The 20,175-nt window shown below is 39.9% G+C and overlaps 1 protein-coding gene across 20 annotated transcripts in view; it reads left to right on the plus strand.

Moving 5' to 3' along the window:
* SCHIP1 (schwannomin interacting protein 1) overlaps positions 1 to 20,175 on the plus strand; it is a 767,830-nt gene that overhangs the window by 688,777 nt on the left and 58,878 nt on the right. The window lies entirely within an intron of this gene.

Consider the following 20,175-nt stretch of genomic DNA (forward strand, 5'->3'; position numbering starts at 1 on the left):
CTTAATAAATAGGTATGGATTAAATGTAGGAATTAAATACATATGATGAATAAAACTAAGCTAATAGCAACCCATCAACCTCAGAAATATAACCAATGCTTAAGTAAAGAATTTTCTTTGCAGACTAAGAACGGTTGCCTTGTATGGCTGGTGAAGTCTGAAGAAAAGCCAGCAATGGGTCAGGGTGTTGGGTGGGGTGTGGCGGGGGTCGGGAGGGAGGTGTATTGTCAATGAGAGTAGCACTGAGCAGATTCTGATAACTTCAGTGTGGTATAAGGCAACATGGATGCTGAATTGTATGTGGTTTCCAGTGAAAAAGAACCACTTTGAGTGCTAAGCTGGGTTTAAAGTAGTTTCCTCACTTTTGTGTGGCAACTCTGGGTGTTTGCCCATATTTGTACCTCTGTAGCTGACTTTTTAAAATGCCTGAACTTTGGCATATTTTTCTTTATGGATTACTAAGACAAAAGAATACCTTCTTATACAAATTAGATTAAATTGAAATTAACCTATGGGACCCTTTGGCAAATTACTGACTAGATTGCTTCATAAATAATAGTTTACTACAGTTTAACACAACAAACATTTACTGTCTCACCATTTCTGATGGTCAGGAATCCCAGAGCTGTTTAGCTGGTGTTTGTGGCATGGAATCTCTCATGAGACTTTAGGCAGAATGTGCACTGAGGCTGCTGGAGGGTCCTCCTCATTCACATGGCTGGAGGCTGGAGGCCTCAGTTCCTCACCACGAAGTCTTCTCCATGGGCTGTTGTATGTTTTCATGACATGGCAGATAACTTCCCCCAGTGCTGGTGATCAGAGAGAAAGAAAGAGCATGGGGTGTTGGGGGAGGGAGGAAGAGGGAGGAGAAAGAGATGGATAGATGAAGCTGCTGTGCCTTTTTTAACCTAGTCTTTGTGTTAGCAGGTATGTCATTTCTGCTTTTTGCTTCTGTAGAATAAAGTCACTATGTCCAACCCACACTTAAGCGGAAGAGAATCAAGCTCTCCTTTTCAAGGCAAGATTATCAAAGAATTTATGGACATATTTTAAAACCACCTACCTTCCCCAACCCATATATATAAAAATCTTCTGAAGTAAACAAAACAAAAACAGACAGAAAAAACCCAGCATCACCACTAAAAGTAAATGGCATTGCTCTTTATCTGACTGTCACTTGCATGTTCTGGTCACCAGTGGCTCCAGTTAAAAAAACATTTCCCCATCCCTAAACTACTTCATAGGAATGTTTGCATAGCAGAGAAATCTTTATCTTTCAAAGGAATTTATGGGGACTGGAAAGTGTAGAGATTAAATAATAGTTTGTCCTCTTGATTAAGCCCTGACTGTAGACCAGGCAGTATGTCTAGGATCTGACTTCCATTCTTTGTACTGTAGGCCAGTAGCATAAGGGAAGCCACCAGGTGGCTGAGCTGGTGATGCCTGGGCCCTTCCACAGATTCTTCTGCAGGTGCTTTCGTCTTCCTGTCACTCTTAGGTGAGGCCTGGCCCTCAGAGAATGAGGGTTAGCACCTAGCCCACTCCTGCATGATCTGCCCAGACACAGGGCAGATGGCTCAGGTAGCCAGGTCCTGGGAGCCATGTCTCCCAGAGCCAGTTGATCTTGGCTGGGATTGGCCAGATATTTCTGGCAGTTTTGTAGGGGATCACATAGACTTGAATGAAATTTGTACAAGGTTACCAGGCTCACACACCAGATAACCAGGAGAACTCTGTTGCTGGCTCTTTCCACCCCTCTGACCAAACTCCTGGTGAACATTCTGAAAAAAAGACTTCTGTGGCCCCAAAAGGGCAATCCTAAGGTTAATTCTGTAATTTAAAGTGATTTTGGGGGTAAAGGAGCAGAACCAATTCTAGAATACAGGTGTTTTTACAACCCACACCAACCCCCACAACCCTACAAATCAAACTAAGTATTAGGAACTTATTCAACCTAAGGATAAATCAGACACCAAGCCTAAATACTTGAAATTATAATTTCTTCCTGTGAGATGAAATGATTAAAATTTCCACAAATTATGATTGCACACAAATCCTTAAAGAAAAAAAATATATATATATAAATTTTCAAATGAGTTTATCAATAGGATATAGAATATTTTTAAATATTTAACTTTCAGTCTGTCTGAAATGAAATGAATTTAGTTTATAGTAGTGGGAAGTAAAGTAACTGAAACCTGAAAAAAAGTACGAAAAGAAGACTGTGGGTGCAAGAGTGATAGGAGGGCAGGGTTGGGATCGATCAGGAGTTTATTTTTTAGGCATGATACCTTTAAGATACCTAGTAAATATGCAAGTGGAAATGAGGAATAGGTAGTTGGATAAAGGAGTCTGGAGTTCAGAGGAAGGTCCAGGTTAGAGGTACAAGTGACCCGCCAAGGGAATGGATGACATTGCCCAGACAGTGAGTTTAGATGGAGAAGACCCCCAAGGACTGAGCCTTGGATATTGCAGTATAATGTTGTACAACAGAACTTTCTTCCAAGATGGAAATGTTCTCTCTCATCACAGTCCCATACGCCAGCCACTAGACGCATGCGGCTGTTGAGCACTTAAAACGTGGCTAGTGCAACTGGGAAACTGAATTTTTAATTTTATTCAGTTTAAATAGCCATGTGTAGTTAGTGACTACAGCTCCAGTGGGTGAAAGTGGAAGAAATGGAGGGTGAGCAGAGGAGAGTCCTTTAATGCAGGAAAAAAAACAGAGGAGAATGTTGTCTTAGAAGCCAGCAATGTTGAACATTGCTCATAGATCTAGTATGAGGAAGATTTAGGATGGTGTAGCATGTTGAAGACAAAAGCCTGATTGGGAGGTGTTCAAAGGAGAATAAAAGGGAGAGAGAAATTGTAGACAGCAAGTCTGGACAAGTCTTTTAAGGAGTTTCGTGGTTGTCTAGGAGAGTCTGGGAGTAAACAGACTGGGAAAATGTAGAGAGGCCAGGCAGTGTCGAGAGCACACTTGAGGTTAGTGGCCATGAATTTAAATGAGATCAGTCAGTGTAGTCGTACTTAACCACCTTAGCCATGTGTAGTTAGCCATCCCTCCTTAACCACCAAGGGCACATTCCACGACCCCCAGTGGATGCCTGAAACCATGGACAGTACTGAACCCAACTGCCATCAACTGGAACGTGTTTCTCTTCATGTCTTCAACCCATACATCTAATGTCTTTCCATCTTAACTAAGAACTGTGCACTGTGCCGTAACTTCTGCAGTATGAGGCATGACAGTGAAACTAGCACAAATTTCTTTCTCCTTTTTCACAATTTCACAGATAAAAGATTTGCCTTTGTTGTAGATCTTAGCAACCTCAGCATTCATTTTTTTTTCTTTCCTTATTAAGTCAAGAACTTTTGCCTTTTCACTTAAAGGAAGCACTTTACTGCTTCTCTTTGGCATATGGGAATTACCAGCATCGCTACTCTTTCATTCGGGACCATTAGTAGGTAAAATAAGGGTCACTTGGACACAGCACTGTGATACTGCGACAGTTCATCTGATCAGCAAGCCAGCTACTAAGTGCCTTACAGGCAGGGACTGTAGACAGTGTGGATGCACTGAACAAAGAGATGATTCAGTCCTGAATGGAACAGAGCAGGATGGTGTGAGATTTCATCTTGCTATTCAGAATGGCTCTCAGTTTAAATTTTATAAATTGTTTATTTCTGGAATTTTCCATTTTATATTTTTGGAACCTTGTTGACTGTGGGTAACTGAAATGGCAGGTAAGAGGAGACACTGTGTATTTTTCCCCAGCCACATATGTCAGCTGAGAGCAGGTACAGACTAGTAGCAAACAGATGAATTTATCCACAGCTGGGATTTAACCAATTGAATATGAAGTGAGGGGGCAAGTGAGAAGTGATTGAGTTGGGGGTTGCAGTAATAGGTCAGGGAATGTAAGACACACAAAGAGAGAGAAGGGAGGATACCCTGAGAGCATGGAATGGCGAAAAGTGGACAGTATATGGAGTGTAAGGCTTAGTGCAATTGAAGAATTATTAGATCAAGTAGTTAGAAAGAATGAGCTGGAATGGCAATGCAAGATTGTTGGAGAACGGGAGGCTTGAGGATGAAATTATGGAGGGCTTGAAGTTGTTGGTAATGGCAAGGTAGGATATGGCCATGGGAGCAGGTGTAATTGTTTGCAAGCAAGAGAGTATCAAGAAGATACCCACTCGTCCAATAGGCGCTTTGGCAAGAAGGAGGTGGAAGAGAAAGCAGCCACCTCTTGAGAGCCATAGGAGAAGACAGTGCCTTCAGGCTCTGCTAGAGCAAGACAGTGAAAGGAATGCTCAGGGGAGAGGGCCCAATGAAAGGACTTAGGATTTGGGGAGGAAGAGGAGAAGGCCATAGAGGGTTGGACAGGGCCATATGGGAAGGAGAGTGAATGAGGAGGTAAATGAGGGGTGACCTGGAGCTGAGGAATATAAATTGGAATAAGAAGCACCTTGGGTTGAAGTTGATGGTCTCTAAGACAGATAGTAGAGGTGACGCTGCTGGTGCCTACCTGTTAGTGGGCAGCAAGAGAAGAGTTCTCACTCAGAGCAAGATCTCTGGGCTCTTCAGACTGATGGCAATTGGGGGTGGGTGATCTTATGAAGAGGGTGAGGGTCATGAAGGAAACCTCCTCAAAAATTATGGAATACCCCCCAAGTGTCCTATAGTGCCTGAATGTCTTAACCTGCTCTTTCTAAACTTGAAGCAATTTGTCTTAAACTCATCAATGGCCTCAGTTAGCTTCCTCTCCTATAGTGTGGAGTTAATCCTATGGTAGAGCTGAGTGTTGAGGCAAGGACAAATGATGACAATGTCAGGGCCAGTGTGGGGCCCAGCAACTGTGCTTCGTAGAGGTCAGTTTCGTCGTCTCCCTCTTGAATTTCCCCTCCTATGAAGGGAAGTTGTCTTTCCATTGGTATCTGCATGCCAAAAGACAAAGATGCTTTTTCCTTCCTAGACTGAGAACCTGTGTAATTCTCAACATAAATGACTGTATGTCTGGTTTGTCTCTACTTCCATCTGCCCACCTTTGACAAGCTTCATGGGTATGTGACCTCTGTAGGCTTTGAAAGACCCTGCTCTCGGTTTAATGTTCTGCTGCTGCCACCCTTAAATTCTTACTATTTGAACAGTGGTTCCCCATTTACATTGTGAACGAAGTGCCCATTCTAACCCCTAAAAACTAAGTAACCGGTAAACATGACCACAGGGCCGTCAGGTAATTTGATTTATCATCCCATTCATGTGTCAACATTTCAGGAGGAAGGGTATTTTGAAAGTAATGGAAAACACCTTAACCAAGTCCTTTGTAAACAATAAAATAATTGAATGCATCTAAATCCCTATGAACTCCTGATTTTTAATCCTATGTTTTCAGCATGAAGAAACAGTATCACTTTCAGAAAGATTCTTTATTGGCATTATCCCCATGTATTAATAAGTTGAAAATCTGAAAGTTATTCTTAACTTCAAGTGAAGCTTGACTGAATTATTATTATTATCATTCATGCCAAACAAAGCACTGAATTCTTTCTTTAGAGCATTTCTCGCCTGGGTGTAGAAGCACTGTTGTTAATTTTACAGGAGGCATCTGTTTCCTCCAGCGTGTACGTCCAAGAGCTGTAGCCTTGAGATGAGGAAAGAAAGAACATGGACAGGGCAGGCGTGCATACCAGACTGGATCGTCATTTGTCATTTATCTGGACAGAGGGCATACTGGCCTCATTCCACTCACCAGCTGGAGAAGAACAAACTCCCTATACAGATATAGCCATCAAACTTAGATTATGGCGACTAATGCTAAATGAAGGGTCCACACGGGCTTTCTAGGTTCAGCAGGGCCAGACCTGTACTCTATGTACTCTTGACCCAGATTCAGAATTAATTTATCATCTAGACAGGCAAGCAAGTGCCTGGAGTACTGAAACTTTAGTAATTCTTTAATGTGGGAATCACAGTAATGATGCAGTAATATAAAACGTAGCAAATATTTCCTAGAGAGACAGCATTTAGATTAGAGAGAGACACATCACAGCCACCATTTCTTCTTCAAACATTAGAATACTTTTTGAAAAGCCATGTCCCAAATTGTAGGTTGTTTCTTGGTTTTAACTGTCATTTTTATTTGTTTGTTTTCCTCTAAGAAAACAAACATGCTATTTTTTTTCTTTTCTTTTTTATTAACTTTTTTCTCTCACCTAAACCCCCAGAGTAAGCAGGCACATTTAAAAGTGTGTCTTTTAGCCAGGCACAGTGGCTCACGCCTGTAATTCCAGCACTTTGGGAGGCCAAGGCAGGTGGATCACAAGGTCAGCAGTTCGAGACCAGCCTGGCCAAGATGGTGAAAACCCATCTCTACTAAAAATATAAAAATTAGCTGGGTGCAGCGGCGGGTGCCTGAAATCCCAACCACTTGGGAGGCTGAGACAGGAGAATTGCTTGAACCCGGAGGGTGGAGGTTGCAGTGAGCCAAGATCACTCCACTGCACTCTAGCCTGGGTGACAGAGCAAGACTGAGTCAAAAAAAAAAAAAAAAAGCATGTCTTTCAAAAACCCAGTTTATCTTCCTGCTGGTCATTTTGCCTTCTATTCTTTGATTTTAAAACTAATTAAGATACTTTATTCTTTAGATATAAGAATCCTACCTTTTTACACTTATCAATAGGCTTTTTCAAAGTGTACAGGTTGGCAATATCAAGTTATTTGCTTGTTTTGCTGGGCTATCCTCTGGAACTAAAAATTTATCACAAAGGTGGCAAATTGAGAATAGAAAAAATCTAGGCTTTTTTTTTTCTTCTTAGCTAATTTGTATTAAATTGGGGGCATCTAGTTACTGCAGTTGAGTAAGTGTGTACCTTACCTGGGAAGCTATAAATTATTATTTGACCCTCAGGTTCAGCTGGCACAGTCAGCCCTATACCTGAGGCACATCTGCAGAGTGAACAGGCCCCTTTGAGCCTGCTCAAGCCACAGCTCACAGTGAGGAGAGAAGTACAGCCCAAAGGCCTCGCCAGGCTTAGCTCACAAGCCAGCAGTCACTTAGCGTCCAGGGCAGCTTCATTCATTGTCGTGAGGTGAGCAAGTGGCCACTCGACCAGCTTTCCCACAGGTAGTCAATAGAATTAATGACAGCTGGTTACAGGCACACTCCTGCCCTCGATCCCAAGGCCCTAAAGTGACAGAACTTCTCGAGAATTTCATTTATTCAAACATTTTTTTGGACACCTACTATATGCCTAACACTGCCAGGTGGTAGCTGTGCAATGGTTAACTCAATACATAAGGCCCTTGCTTTCTCATGGAGCATACAATCTAGTGGGGCAAATCCACGTTACAAATGCCACAAATTAGTGGGAAAAAAAAAACCGGTATACGAAGTGAATTTAAAGCAGGACCTTATTTAAAGAGGGGGCTAAGGAAAGGCCTCCAACTTTAAGCAAGAGAGGCGACTCAGGTGCAGGGGGAGGGTGTACAGGTTGAGAAACAGATTGTGTGAGGCCCCTGAGCCAGGTGCACGAATGAGCTTGGCTTTTCCAGAAAACTCAAAGGCCACCAGTGTGTCTAGAGCTTAGTGAGCCAGATTCTGACAGGTGCAGAGAAGTTGGGAGGGTAGATCAGGACCAATAACATAATGCTGGATAACAGTATTAGGGATGCAGGATCTTATCCTAAATGCGTGGAAAACCGAGGAGTTTTAAACCAAGATGTGACAAAATCTGATTATGTTTTTACAAGTATTTTTAATTCACAAAGGGTAAGGTTTAATTAAGGGCAAGCTCTTAATTTTTTGTAGCACTTTGGGAACGAAATCAAGGAGCATGAAACCATCAAAATGATCAAATCAGGGGCAGCTGGGTGAGTGAGTGGGGCTAAATTTGTGACATCTGAAATTAGGGTCAGAGTTCTGATGGCTTCAGTTGTAGTGACAGCTCTGCTGAAGAAATCCCCTCTGTCCTTTGGAAAACAAGTTTGATTTTAAAAACCTCGAAACAAAGCACAAGTAGCTTAAACCATCGGTACAGGTTTCCACTGGTGCCTGCCCTGCAAATGTGTGTTACTTCAGCTGGTCTTATGCTGGAAATCGGAGGCCATGGGAGGAAGACAGCAAGTGTGGGTGTTTGGGCATGGTGGGTGTGTTCATTTCCCGTCAATTGAATGTCAAGAGTGAAAACAAACCAACCCTAAAGTCTCTTAGTATCGTCTCAGGTAAGGGGAGAAGAGAGATGCTGGAATGATATAGGTAGGTTTAGCTATAAGATGCTGAAACTCGAAAGGATTGCTCATTTTTGTCTTGACATTCTTAGTAAATAATACAAAAGCCCCAGAACTTTCAGCAAGTGAACATTTTGTAGACCCAGCTTATGTGTCTCAAAGACGCTCTCTTAGCTATTCATGAAGGAAAACTGGTTTAAATTAGGGGGTTTGAGAAGAGTTGGGTTTGATGTGCAGATTAATTTTACTGCATAGGCATCATCTGTGACTGATTTTAACCCTTCTCATTGAGAATGAGTTTACCTGTTGTCATGTGTTGGGAGTAGCATAATTTCCTAATTAGTACCTTTATAATTCTGAAATAATTTGCTTCTAAAAGATGAGAAACTTTCCTAATAGCTTTAAGATAAAGCAAATTAAGTAGCTCATTAAAATGTTTTCCTGGCACTTTTATTATATTTCAGAAAACTTTTTAGAACAGTGTTTGTTCTACTATTCAAATGACTAAAATCATTTTAATATCTCTTCTGAGAGGAGGAGAATGAGAAAGGATGTAAAAACAGTCCATGTTGCTGCTTAACTGACCCTAGAAAAACTGGTCAGAGAACAGACCTAAGGAAACACTTATGTACGAAATTCCATTATAACTAATAGCAATAGCATTTCAACACTACCTCTGTATTTAAAAAGGAAAGAAGATTTAGGGACCATTAACAAATTTAATAGCTCCTTTAGAGATGACATTAACAGTTTATTCATAAATTTTATGTTTCTCTCCTGTGTTCAGTGATATACTAGGAAAACACATTTTCAGAAAAGATATGCTATGTAAATTGTTTCTCTTTGTTACTGTTTTACTTTATCCAATGAAATAATTGTTTTAAATAGTAACTCTGGAAATAATTTTTTTGAAAATAGTAACTGATTTTCATAGTAAATTCAATTTTCATAATGAACTAGTGATCTAGCGTGTTTAGTTTCTGAAATGTCCATGATCAATATAAAAAGAAAAAAAATCACCTTTACTGTCATTAAATTTCTATAAGACCTTCAGTTGAAATCTAATTTTTTTGTTGATTCACCCAATGCCATATATGATATATTACTGTGCTATTATTTTGTCTTGCTTATGTGGAAAACTCATGATATAAAATGAAATTGATGTAAAAAGACAGCCATCTGACAGCCTGAAAGTGGGGGGACTGGGGCAGTTTATAACTCAATTTATATTGTAGGTTAGGAAATAGAGGCTGACAGCTATGAAGCAGTAGCCCAAGGAAACACACCTAATAAGAAGTGCAGTAAAGCCCAGAACCAGGTCTTTGATTTGATGCAAAGTTTTATCAACTCCAGAGCCATCAAAGATGGCCTAGAGTGTAACTTTGGATGAATTAGCATTAGTGTAACATTTATGTATATAGTTTTTACTAATGTAGCTTAAGGCTTATATGTCCATGTTACAGTTATTAAAGGTAGTATTGAAATGTTCATAAGACAATGTATCGCACCTTTAACATTGTTTTTGTTTCATAATCCTATTCCTATTTTGAACAGATTAAAAAACACAATAGTCCACTAGAGGGCACCTTTCTTCAACATCAGGGACAGTTCCCTTCCTCAATACTCTATTAACCTGGTTTTAATCAACAAGTGTCGCCTTGGAGCATTGAAAATCTTTTTTACTGTCAGAGATTACATGTATTGCTTTAGCAAAATGCATGTATATTGGTGGGCAAGGCTATCTGTGCCACTAAGAAATCTGGAAGGATAAAGGGGAAAACATACACGCATGCACGCATGCACACAAACTTTGTGTTAGTTTGGGTTTAGCGCTTCTTGACAACCCAACTTATTTTTATTTGGAAAGGCTTGCCTTAGCCCTGGCAAATTTATATTACTTTTCACTTTTTCTGCCACTGCTTTCTCTGACTCCAAATGCTGGAAAACAGAGACTAAAAGAGTTGGTCCTTGAACGTTGACATGAATTTGGGACAGAAACCATGTAGACTTCACCCAAATTTACCTATGCGTCAGTTGCTGTTTTTCTACAGCATGTGAATTTCAGTCCGTGTTGGGCAGAAAATACTACGGGGAAGAGAATAGGATTGTATCTAATTAACGAATATTCTGGTAGATTCTATTGAAATATAAAACCATCGCATTATTCTAGAGGCAAAGGGAGGCTGCCTGCTATAGCACTGCCTAATGCATTATGTTTCAAACTGTGTCTGTAGAAACCCAGGGTTGCTGGAGGTATTTTTAGAGACTAATTTGTACCTATTATATGAGCAGCTAAACACCTCATCCCCAATCCCAGAAAAAAAAATCAAACTGTATATTAAAGAGTTCTGAAATGTGAACATAATTCAGAATACAACGACAAATGAGATGGTCTATGGAACTTTGGAGAAAAGTACTGTAAAGCTGTGGTAAGAAGAATATAACTTTTCAACCCAAACTGTTGACATTTAATTCCTTCATGATCTGTGCAAAATATTTCTCCCAACCCCCTTTTTCAACATCAGCATATTGAATTTATTTTGCCAGGAGAAGTAGTCTTTCACAGTCCTCAAAATCAGTGAACTTATAAATATGTGTCATTGACCGTGGAGGTGGTAGCTTGTACAGCTCATGGTCTTTCTTAAAAATTCATGCCTGTGCATGCCTAAGCAATAAAATTACGCAAGTTGTCCAGAGACCAAGCTCGGTTCTGTGCCAGGTTAGGGTCAGGCACATCTGTTTGGCACAGTCTCTCATCAAGTCTAATAGTTGTGAAATAACAAGCAAATACCCAATATATCAAATGAGAAGGTCCTGTTATAGATTAATGGCCTATTGTAAGTTTGGGTACCCTGTCTTATCTTGTTTATAATCAGAAACTTGAGCAATTGCTATATATTGTTAGCAAGTCAACTTTGAATAAATTTCCTGCTACTTTGCTTTTAAGCTTTTGGATATGTTTAATGAATAATATTCAGAGATTGCAGCATAATCCATTAGAAAGAACCATTACCATTTACAACTACTTATTTGTGTCAAACAGGATTCTTTTGATATGACACAGCCAAACAAAATCTTATTCCAGATGCGGCTTTATATAGAACTAAACGTAAAGCTACATCTGGAATAAGATTGTAACTGATTATCTATAAATTCTGCTTTCTATTGTTTTTGTATCACAAAACAGCATCATGTTCTCATTGAGAGACACAAATATAGATTTGAACTCAGAATAATTTTATCCTGCCAAAAACATTTGATTGTTTTGCACATTGGTTTTCATATTGATTTTCATTTTAAAAGCAAATTCTAGTATTTAAGAAAATAGAAGAAAAAGTGATAATTACTGATTCACACTAATGATTTGCTCAGGAAACTATGTTTTTCATATAATGTGAAATAATAAACATGAATATAACCAGGGTCAGAATAGTCCAAACTTCTGAGTAAATTAATTTACATAGGCTATAAGACTCTCAGGTAAATTTCTTATTTATAATTTTAAGGATTTTATATTATAAAAAATTATAACTTACCTCATTTTTATTCTTCCCTCACTTTCTATTTTCGGGCCTCAGAGTATTGCTAGAAGTGGAGAAGTATCCTGACACCAACTGTCCTTTTCTGGGCCTCTGTTTCACATCTGTAGTACGGGAAATGACCTTGATGCAATAGTAGCTGCAAGTACACTACCAGACATTCTATCCCAGAAGTCACAGGCCAAATTAAGATGTTCAGATCACACAGTTCATTACCTCTATTTAAAATGCAAAGCAAGAAGCAAGGGAAAGAGATGGGATGGGCTGACATACTTAGGATATGGCACAGGAGTGTGGAGGGACTTTGAGTTATGCAATATTTTACTGTTAATTAATGTGAGTTATGCAATATTTGCATGTCCAGCCTCTCTGCCACAACAGCCTTTCCTATTGAGGATATGGTTATGAGCCACAGTTGAGGTTTAAGAAAGGATTCCCATTCCACTTAGACACAAGATATCTCCCAATAACACACAACTTGCTTGTAAGAGACAGAGGCAATTCCTCTGGCTTCCTCTGTAGCTTGCCTAGAAGCTGATGAGAAGCTGAGGATTGCATTCACATTTCTTTTTTTTTTTTTTTTTTTTTTTAAGATGGAGTTTTGCTCTTGTTGCCCAGGCTGGAGTGCAATGGCACGGTCTTGGCTCACTGCAACCTCTGCCTTGCGGGTTCAAGCAGTTCTCCTGCCTCAGTCTCCTGAGTAGCTGGGACTACAGGCGTGCATCACCACGCCCAGCTAATTTTTATATTTTTAGTAGAGACGGGGTTTCACCATCTTGACCAGGATGGTCTCGATCTCTTGACCTCGTGATCCACCCGCCTCAGCCTCCCAAAGTGCTGGGATTACAGTCATGAGCCACCGTGCCGGGCTTGTGTTCTTAGGCAGAGGACACATAGGACCAGAATGGGTGTCACCAACGAGAAACCAGCGTTAAGATCTAATGAATGAGGTCCTCATATGCCTCAGGTTATTTAGTGTGTCATGAGTATTAGGAGGCATTTCGTCCCTTTCTATGATTGGCACCTACACATTTGATCTAGGCCTAACAAATCTGTTACTAACTTAGTTACTGATATTTAACACATCTCATCAATTCTGACTACAGTAGTCTCCCCCTTGGCCTGCCAGGGATACTTTTCGGGACTGTCGGAGGATGCCTGAAACCATGGATGGTCCTAAATCCAATATATCATGTTTTTTTCCTATACATACCTATTAAAAAGTTTAATTTATAAATTAGGCACAGTAAAAGATTCACAATAATAACTAATCATAAAATAGAACAACAGAACAATATGCCAGCATCACGGCTCTTGCACTTTGAGATCATTATTAAGTAAAGTAAGGGTTACTTGAATACAAGCATTATGATACCGAGACTGTCAAGCTGATACTGAGCCAGCTACTTAGTGACTCAGGGGTGTAGGGTGTCCACAGCATGGATATGCTGGACAAAGGGAGGATTCACATCCTGGGTAGGATGGCGTGAGAATTCATCAGAAGAATGCCACAGAATCTAAAACTTACGAATTGTTTGTTTCTGGAATTTTCCACTTAACATTTTCAAGCCATGATTGACTACAGGTAATTAAAGCCTTGAAAAGCAGAACCATGGATAAGGGGGAACGACTATATGTCTACCTACTTACTCATTATCTAAATCTAACACATACATTTCACCTGTGTCTTATAAGCTACTACACAGTCATTATTTATACTTAACACACATTTATGAGTTTCATCCATCTTCTTCCTCTTGTTCTTCTGTAGCAGAACTGACTATTCTAAATAATACAACAAAGCCCCTACAAAATCTCTTGGAAATACTTTCTCCTTACTGGTGCAGCCTCTAATTCCATATCAGCCAGCCTACCTGCCCTAAGGATTTTAACCTGCAACAGCTCAAACCAAGCAGCTTTAGGGACCAAAACAAGGCCGCCCAGCCGTTTGTGCTCCTGTATCTTCCCCCATCACCACCACAACTTTCTCTTTATTCAACATTTCTTTGTAACTTTACTCACCATGTCTTCATTCCAAGACTGAATGAATGCCTGCCAGACGCTCCTGACCCAGTTCTTCCAGCACCTGGCCCTTATTTTCTATTCACCATCATCAATTTCTCCCTTTGCTGGCTCCTTTCCTGCTGTCCACCTAGACATTTGGTTCTCCCAGATCTTAAACATCAGCTACATCAGCAGCCTCTCCAAGCTACCACCCTAATGCTCTGATTTATTAACAAACTTGTTCACAAACTCTCAACTCAGTTCCCCAACTTCTTAGCCACAACCACCCAGCTTCCACCCCTAACACACAACTACAGAAATTATTCCCTCAGCATAACTCATGACTTTCTAATAGTCGAAACCCATGGCTTCTGATTGTTTTCCCCTCCACTTTCCTGCAGTATTTGAAGAAACTGGGCTCTGTCAGCCTCCCCTCTCTTTTCTTGACTCCTCACTGTGTTAGTTTTCATTTTCCTCTCACTTTGCTGACCATGTCTCCTTTGCATCCCCTTGCCCTCTAAATGTGGGCTTCCCTTATCTGCGGCCTCATTTTCCTTAGCTTCAGTTACTGTTGGTCAACTGTGGTCTGAAAATGTTAAGCTATTTTGAGAGAGAGACCACATTCACATGACTGTTACTACAGGCTATTGTTATAATTGTTCTATTTTGTTATTATTGTTAATCTCTTACTGCACTGATTTATAAATTAAACTTTAACACAGATACGTATGTATGGTAAAAAACATAGTATCTATAAGGCTCAGTATATCTTTAGTTTCAGACATCGACTACGGGTCTTGGAATGTATTCCCCGTGGATAAGGAGGTGACTGCTGTGTTAGTTTTCTATTTCTGCCATAGCAAAGTATCCCAAATTTAGTGGCTTAAATCAACACAAATTTATTGATATTGTAATACAAAAAGTCAGAAGTCCTAAATGGGTCTCACTGGCCTAAAATCAAGGTGTCCACTAAGCTGCATTCTTTCTGGAGGCCCTAGAGAAAATTCGTTTCCTTGCCTTTTCCGTCTTCTACGGACAGTCCACCTTCCTTGGCTTGTGGCCTCTTCTTCCGTCTTCAAAGCCAACAACATTGGACCAAGCCTTTCTCATACTGCCATCTCTCTGGTTCTTCCTCTTAACGCCTCCATGGCATTTACTTTGTAAGACCCTTGTGATTATTACGTTGAGCTTATCTGGATAGCCAGGCTACTTTCGCCATCTCAAAAGCAGCTGGCTAATCATAACTTTACTTTGCCACTTGGGGATTAGGTTGTAGACCGTTGGCCCAGGAGACACAGAGGCATTATCGTGCCTTCCACGGTGTTATCTGTGTTTCTCTCTAGTTTTGCCTCTACGATCTCTCCCTTAATCTGATTCATTTTTACAGCTTCCACAGTCCTCTCTGTGCAAAAGACCACCAAATTCTACCTGTCGGCCCGATCTCTCTTGAGCCCCAGCTGTGTCTTACACCTTCAACTGCAAATTTTATGATGAAAATTTAAACCTCCTTACGGCACCCCAACCCTCTCAGAATCAATTCCTTCTCCTAACTTTCCTGTTTCTTTTCACAGCACTGTTTTTACTCTAGTAATGGTCTCAAAACCTCACAGTTCCTTATCTTGCTCACTCCCCCATGTAGATCACTGCCTAAGTGCCATCAGTTCCTTTTTCAGTGTCATGGGATGTATCTCTTTCTTTGCCCTTCCAGTCCCATGATCTCCTCTATCCTCCACAGGACTCCATTCGTTGGACAGTTGATGTGGTTCTTAATTAGGAGAGGAAAACATCCATTTCTGTTCCTTTCCTGAATACTTAAGAGCTATTTTACGTTACTCCCATTTCATCATTTTACCAACCCAGTGAGCAAGGAATAAACATTCTTAGTTTATAGATGTGGAAACTAAGGCAAAGAGAAATGTGATAGCTCTCTCAAGGTCATATTCATTTATTCAATTGTTTCAAAATATTTTTTGAGAACCAGGTACTATTTCAGACATTGGGGATATAGCTCTGAGTAAACCAACCAAGATCCAAGTTCTAAGGAAATTTACATTAATCTAGATCTATAAAAGACAGACATTAAAGAAGTGAATAACCAAATGAACAAGATTATTGCAGTCTCTGGGTTCACTCTAGCTAAGTGTACGCCTCTTGAATTTCTAGTGAGCAAACAAAATATTTGGAGGCATTTAACTCATCTTCATCATATATAGTCATTTGTGTACTGCCTTATCTCTCTTACCAAACTTCTTGAGAGCAGAAACACTACCTCACATGGCACATGATAGAAGTTTGTTTAAACTACAAAAATCAAGGGAGATATGGAGGAAAACACTTTGTGTTTCTGTGAAGCATTTTCAAAGGTTTATTGTCTGTAGATGATGCCAGTTTTGTTGGTGGCAACAATACAGGTTGAGCATTCCCCAACCCAAAAATCTGAAATCTGAAATGCTCCATAGTCCCAAACTTTTTGAGTGCCGACATGATGCTACGAGTGGAAAATTCCACACCTGACCTCATCTGACAGGTTTCAGTCAAACTGAAGTCAAAACTTGGTTTCATGTACAAAATTATTTTGAAACATTGTATAAAATTACCTTCAGGTTATATGTATGAGGCGCATATGAAACAAAAATGAATCTCATGTTTAGGCCTGGGTACCATCCCCAAAGTATTTCATGATGTATATGCAGATATTCCAAAATTCAGGACATTTCTGCTCCCAAGCATTGTGGATGTTTACTCAACCTGTAGTGACAAATAATTCTCCGCTGGGTGGGGCATTCAAGGACCTAGTTTCCCTAATGTCCACAGCATTAATTTTTCTCACCAATTCTTTTCTTTAATTGCCCTGTAAAGAAGTACCACTTAAGCTGTATGTCTACTTGTTTTCCCAATTTCCTAAGGAAAAGCTTAAAAGTTATTACTTAAGATGGTGACTTCCCTGCTCATCTTTCCCACCCTCAATACTTCATTTTTTCTAGCATTTCATTGTGAACAGAATAGTAACAACATAGTAGGAACAGAGTGGAAAGGATTTTTGGGCAATAAATATAGTGCTAAATAGTCATATCCTAGGCCATCTGAGAATACAGTTTCAAAAGTGAGTAACTGGGCTCAGGAACTGACCTGGAAGGGCATAGGGAACTTTCTGGCATAAGCCACGTGTGTTAAGTGCAAGAGTTGACTTTCAGGTGGACTTCTTTCCACCAATACCCATTGCTGCACCACTTAGATTCTACAACTGATGTTTAATAAACTTGCTCTGTCACAGCTTTCCACTGACCTGTCCGACTACCCATCCTGTCATTGACTTGATGTACTTCAAAGTAAATTGCAGACATCAGTAAGTGCTTTAAATACTTTAGCCTGCATATCATCAACTTGAGTTCATGTTTATTCTTGTTTATTCTTTCGGGGTAAATTTTATGTACAAAGAAATGCACATCTCCTAATGTTTTATTCAATGTGTACTGACAGATATAGACACCTGTGTAGCCAAACAATCACCTCACACAGCTTATGCCAGAAAGTTTCCTATGCCTCTTCCAGGTCAGTTCCTGACCCAAGTTATTGACTTTGAAACTGTATGCTCAGATGGCCTAAGGATGTAACTTTTTACTATTATATTTATTGTCCAAACCTCCCTATCATTCTGTTGTTGTTAATTGCCATATTTGAAAAAAATGCTTTTCTGAATTTAAAGACACAGTAGTTTGTATGGTAGCAGAAACAATGTTTTAATAAGGAAATAATCAAATTTTGCTTCCCTTAAAACATGCCTTGAATTGAGATTTAGGCAGACTCACACTGCAATCTCACTCCTACTTTATGATAGATTTTGATTTCAAGGGCAGCCTCATTTGGCTTAGTCAAAAGGGGTTTATTTCTCCAAGTCTAGTGAGTCCTGATTTAGTATTCATCTTAGTCTGTTAGGGTTGCTATAACAAAATATCATAAACTGGGTAACTTATAAACAACAGAAGTGTATTTCTTAGAAGTTCCAAAGACTTGAGAAGTCCAAGATTAAGGTACCAGCGGATTTGATGTCTCATGAGGTCCCGTTTCCTGATGTATATATAGCAATGGCATCTTCTCACTGTGTCCTCACACAGCAGAAGGGGCAAGGCAGCTCTCCTGGGCCTCTTTTAAAAAAGGCATGAATCCCATTTATGAGGGCCTCACCCTCATGACCTAATTACCTCCCAGTGGCCCCACCTTTTAATACCATCCTATTGGTGATAAGGTTTCAACATGTGAAGTTTGAGGACACAGACATCCAGACCATAGGAACATTGTTTTCTATAGAACACGCCACTCATTTGGTATGAACCTAGAAAATCATGTTTGTTTCTTTGTTTTCCTTGCTTTGATGCCTTTTTGTTGTTGGGCATGCCACAACTTTCTCAGGCCCCGGTTTCCATTTCTGAAAAATAACAGTGTTAGGTTAAATGATCTCTTGAGGTCCCATCTAAATTTGAAACTCAATACTTTTTATGGAAAGCTGTGAAGACCTGAGAAGAAAAAAAAAAATCATCTCTATGCTACAAAGACTGTGCTTCACATAAAAAGTTCATCAATACTTTGTAGTTAAAGATAACAATGTTACTGCAGTTTGGTAAATTATTCTAGCTTAAGTGTTCTTGGAACAACTGGTTTCTGTTTAAAATGTTTTGCACCAGCAAATCATACTTCAAATTATAACACAAAGTTCTTTCCAATGAATGACTCTAAAGAGAAGTCTGTCTAATATATTCATTTTTTCATCTTGTTTATACCTTGGGAGAGTTTTTTTGACGGGATTTGGGATACAATTGTCAGAAATCTGTTCTCTCTAGAGCCACCTCTGAGTCACTTCCGCTATTTATGGAACAGCAACTGTGAAGAGTGGAATCATGTTTAGACTTTTTTTTAAAACAACACATGATAAATGTCTTTGGGAGCTTATGTAATATATCCCAGTGTCTTCAGTTTTCAGAAGAGATGGAATCCAGGAAGCAGCTTTTTAAGCTTTGCACAGCTTCGAAGCATGTTCTTAAGTCTTAGGGTCATAGATTGTCAAGGTAGTAACTTGAGTAAGGTTTTAATAGCCTTTGAAGTTAGAGCTGTTCTGTCTTGGAAAGTGTTTTTGGTATTAAACAAAAGATTTCCACTTCATCTTATCTGCTACCTTGCAAAATGAAGGTACCCTTTTTCCTTTGGCCTGCTCTTCCTTGCTCATACTTAGAGTTCCAGAACCTTGGCTGGGCGCAGTGGCTCAGGCCTGTAATTCCAGCACTTTGGGAGGCCAAGGTTGGTGGATCACCTGAGGTCAGGAGTTTGAGACCAGCCTGGCCAACATGGTGAAACCCTATCTCTACTAAAAATACAAAAATTAGCTGGGTGTGGTGGTGTGTGCCTGTAGTCCTGGCTGCTCAGGAGTCTGAGGCAGGAGAATCACTTGAACCCGAGAGTCAGAGGTTGAAGTGAGCTGATCACGTCACTCCAGCCTGGGCAACAGAGTGAGAGTCCATCCCAGAATAAAAAAAAAAAAAAAAAAAAAAGAAGGATTCCAGAACCTTCATTGGATGGTTGTATTGCAAGGCATTCTCCACAGAAGTCTCTGTACTGTATGGATTACCCCGTAGAGAAGAATGGATTTTTAGGATGGGCGTGTATTGTTTATTGTTTCTTTTCCCTGAAGTTTCCATCTTCTTTTCTTCGTCTTATATTTAAGAAGACTCATTCCATACCCCCCAGGCTTCTGCTTCATTCATCAAGCTTTCACTGTGCAGCCACTGAGCAGGCCTAGAAAGTCCTGCACATGTTATATGGCCCACCTATCTCCTGGATTGGAAGGACAAGGGCAGGGTGAGTCTCCAGAGTACTTTTCCTTGAACTTGGCGCTGAAGTTGAGCCTGTAAGGATACCAGGAGTTGAGTTTCGTGGCTATCTTTTCATTTTCTTCACTAGGAAGGCTGAAATGAGTGTGCATGTGGGTACGTCAATGGAGTCAAATTGAGATAGCAGGCTTTGCTCCTGCTTGAACCTCAAATAGTAAAACTTAAGAATATTTCTAAAAAACGGTTTTTCTATTCCACAAAACAGTTATTAGAAGTGCATGACCAAATGTTCCTAACACAAACTCCCACCATTCCTTAAGAGAGTGCGTGATATGAAAACCTGTCAAACATGTCAGTTCCATTCCTCGCGCAAAAAAGTACGTTTTCTCTGTCAGTAGCATGGTGAAACTATGTGGTTAATACGAAGAGGAAGAGTTCTTGAGACAGCTGTGTAAATAGGACATAGGACAGATAGATACTAAAATAGCTTTAAAATAATGTCATTATTGTTTTTTTTAATTTGATGGTTTAAATTCAGTCACATTTTTGTTAGATACCATTTATGTGCTCAGGGCTA

Source organism: Saimiri boliviensis, chromosome 9, assembly GCF_048565385.1.
Source record: "Saimiri boliviensis isolate mSaiBol1 chromosome 9, mSaiBol1.pri, whole genome shotgun sequence".
Taxonomy (NCBI): domain Eukaryota; kingdom Metazoa; phylum Chordata; class Mammalia; order Primates; family Cebidae; genus Saimiri; species Saimiri boliviensis.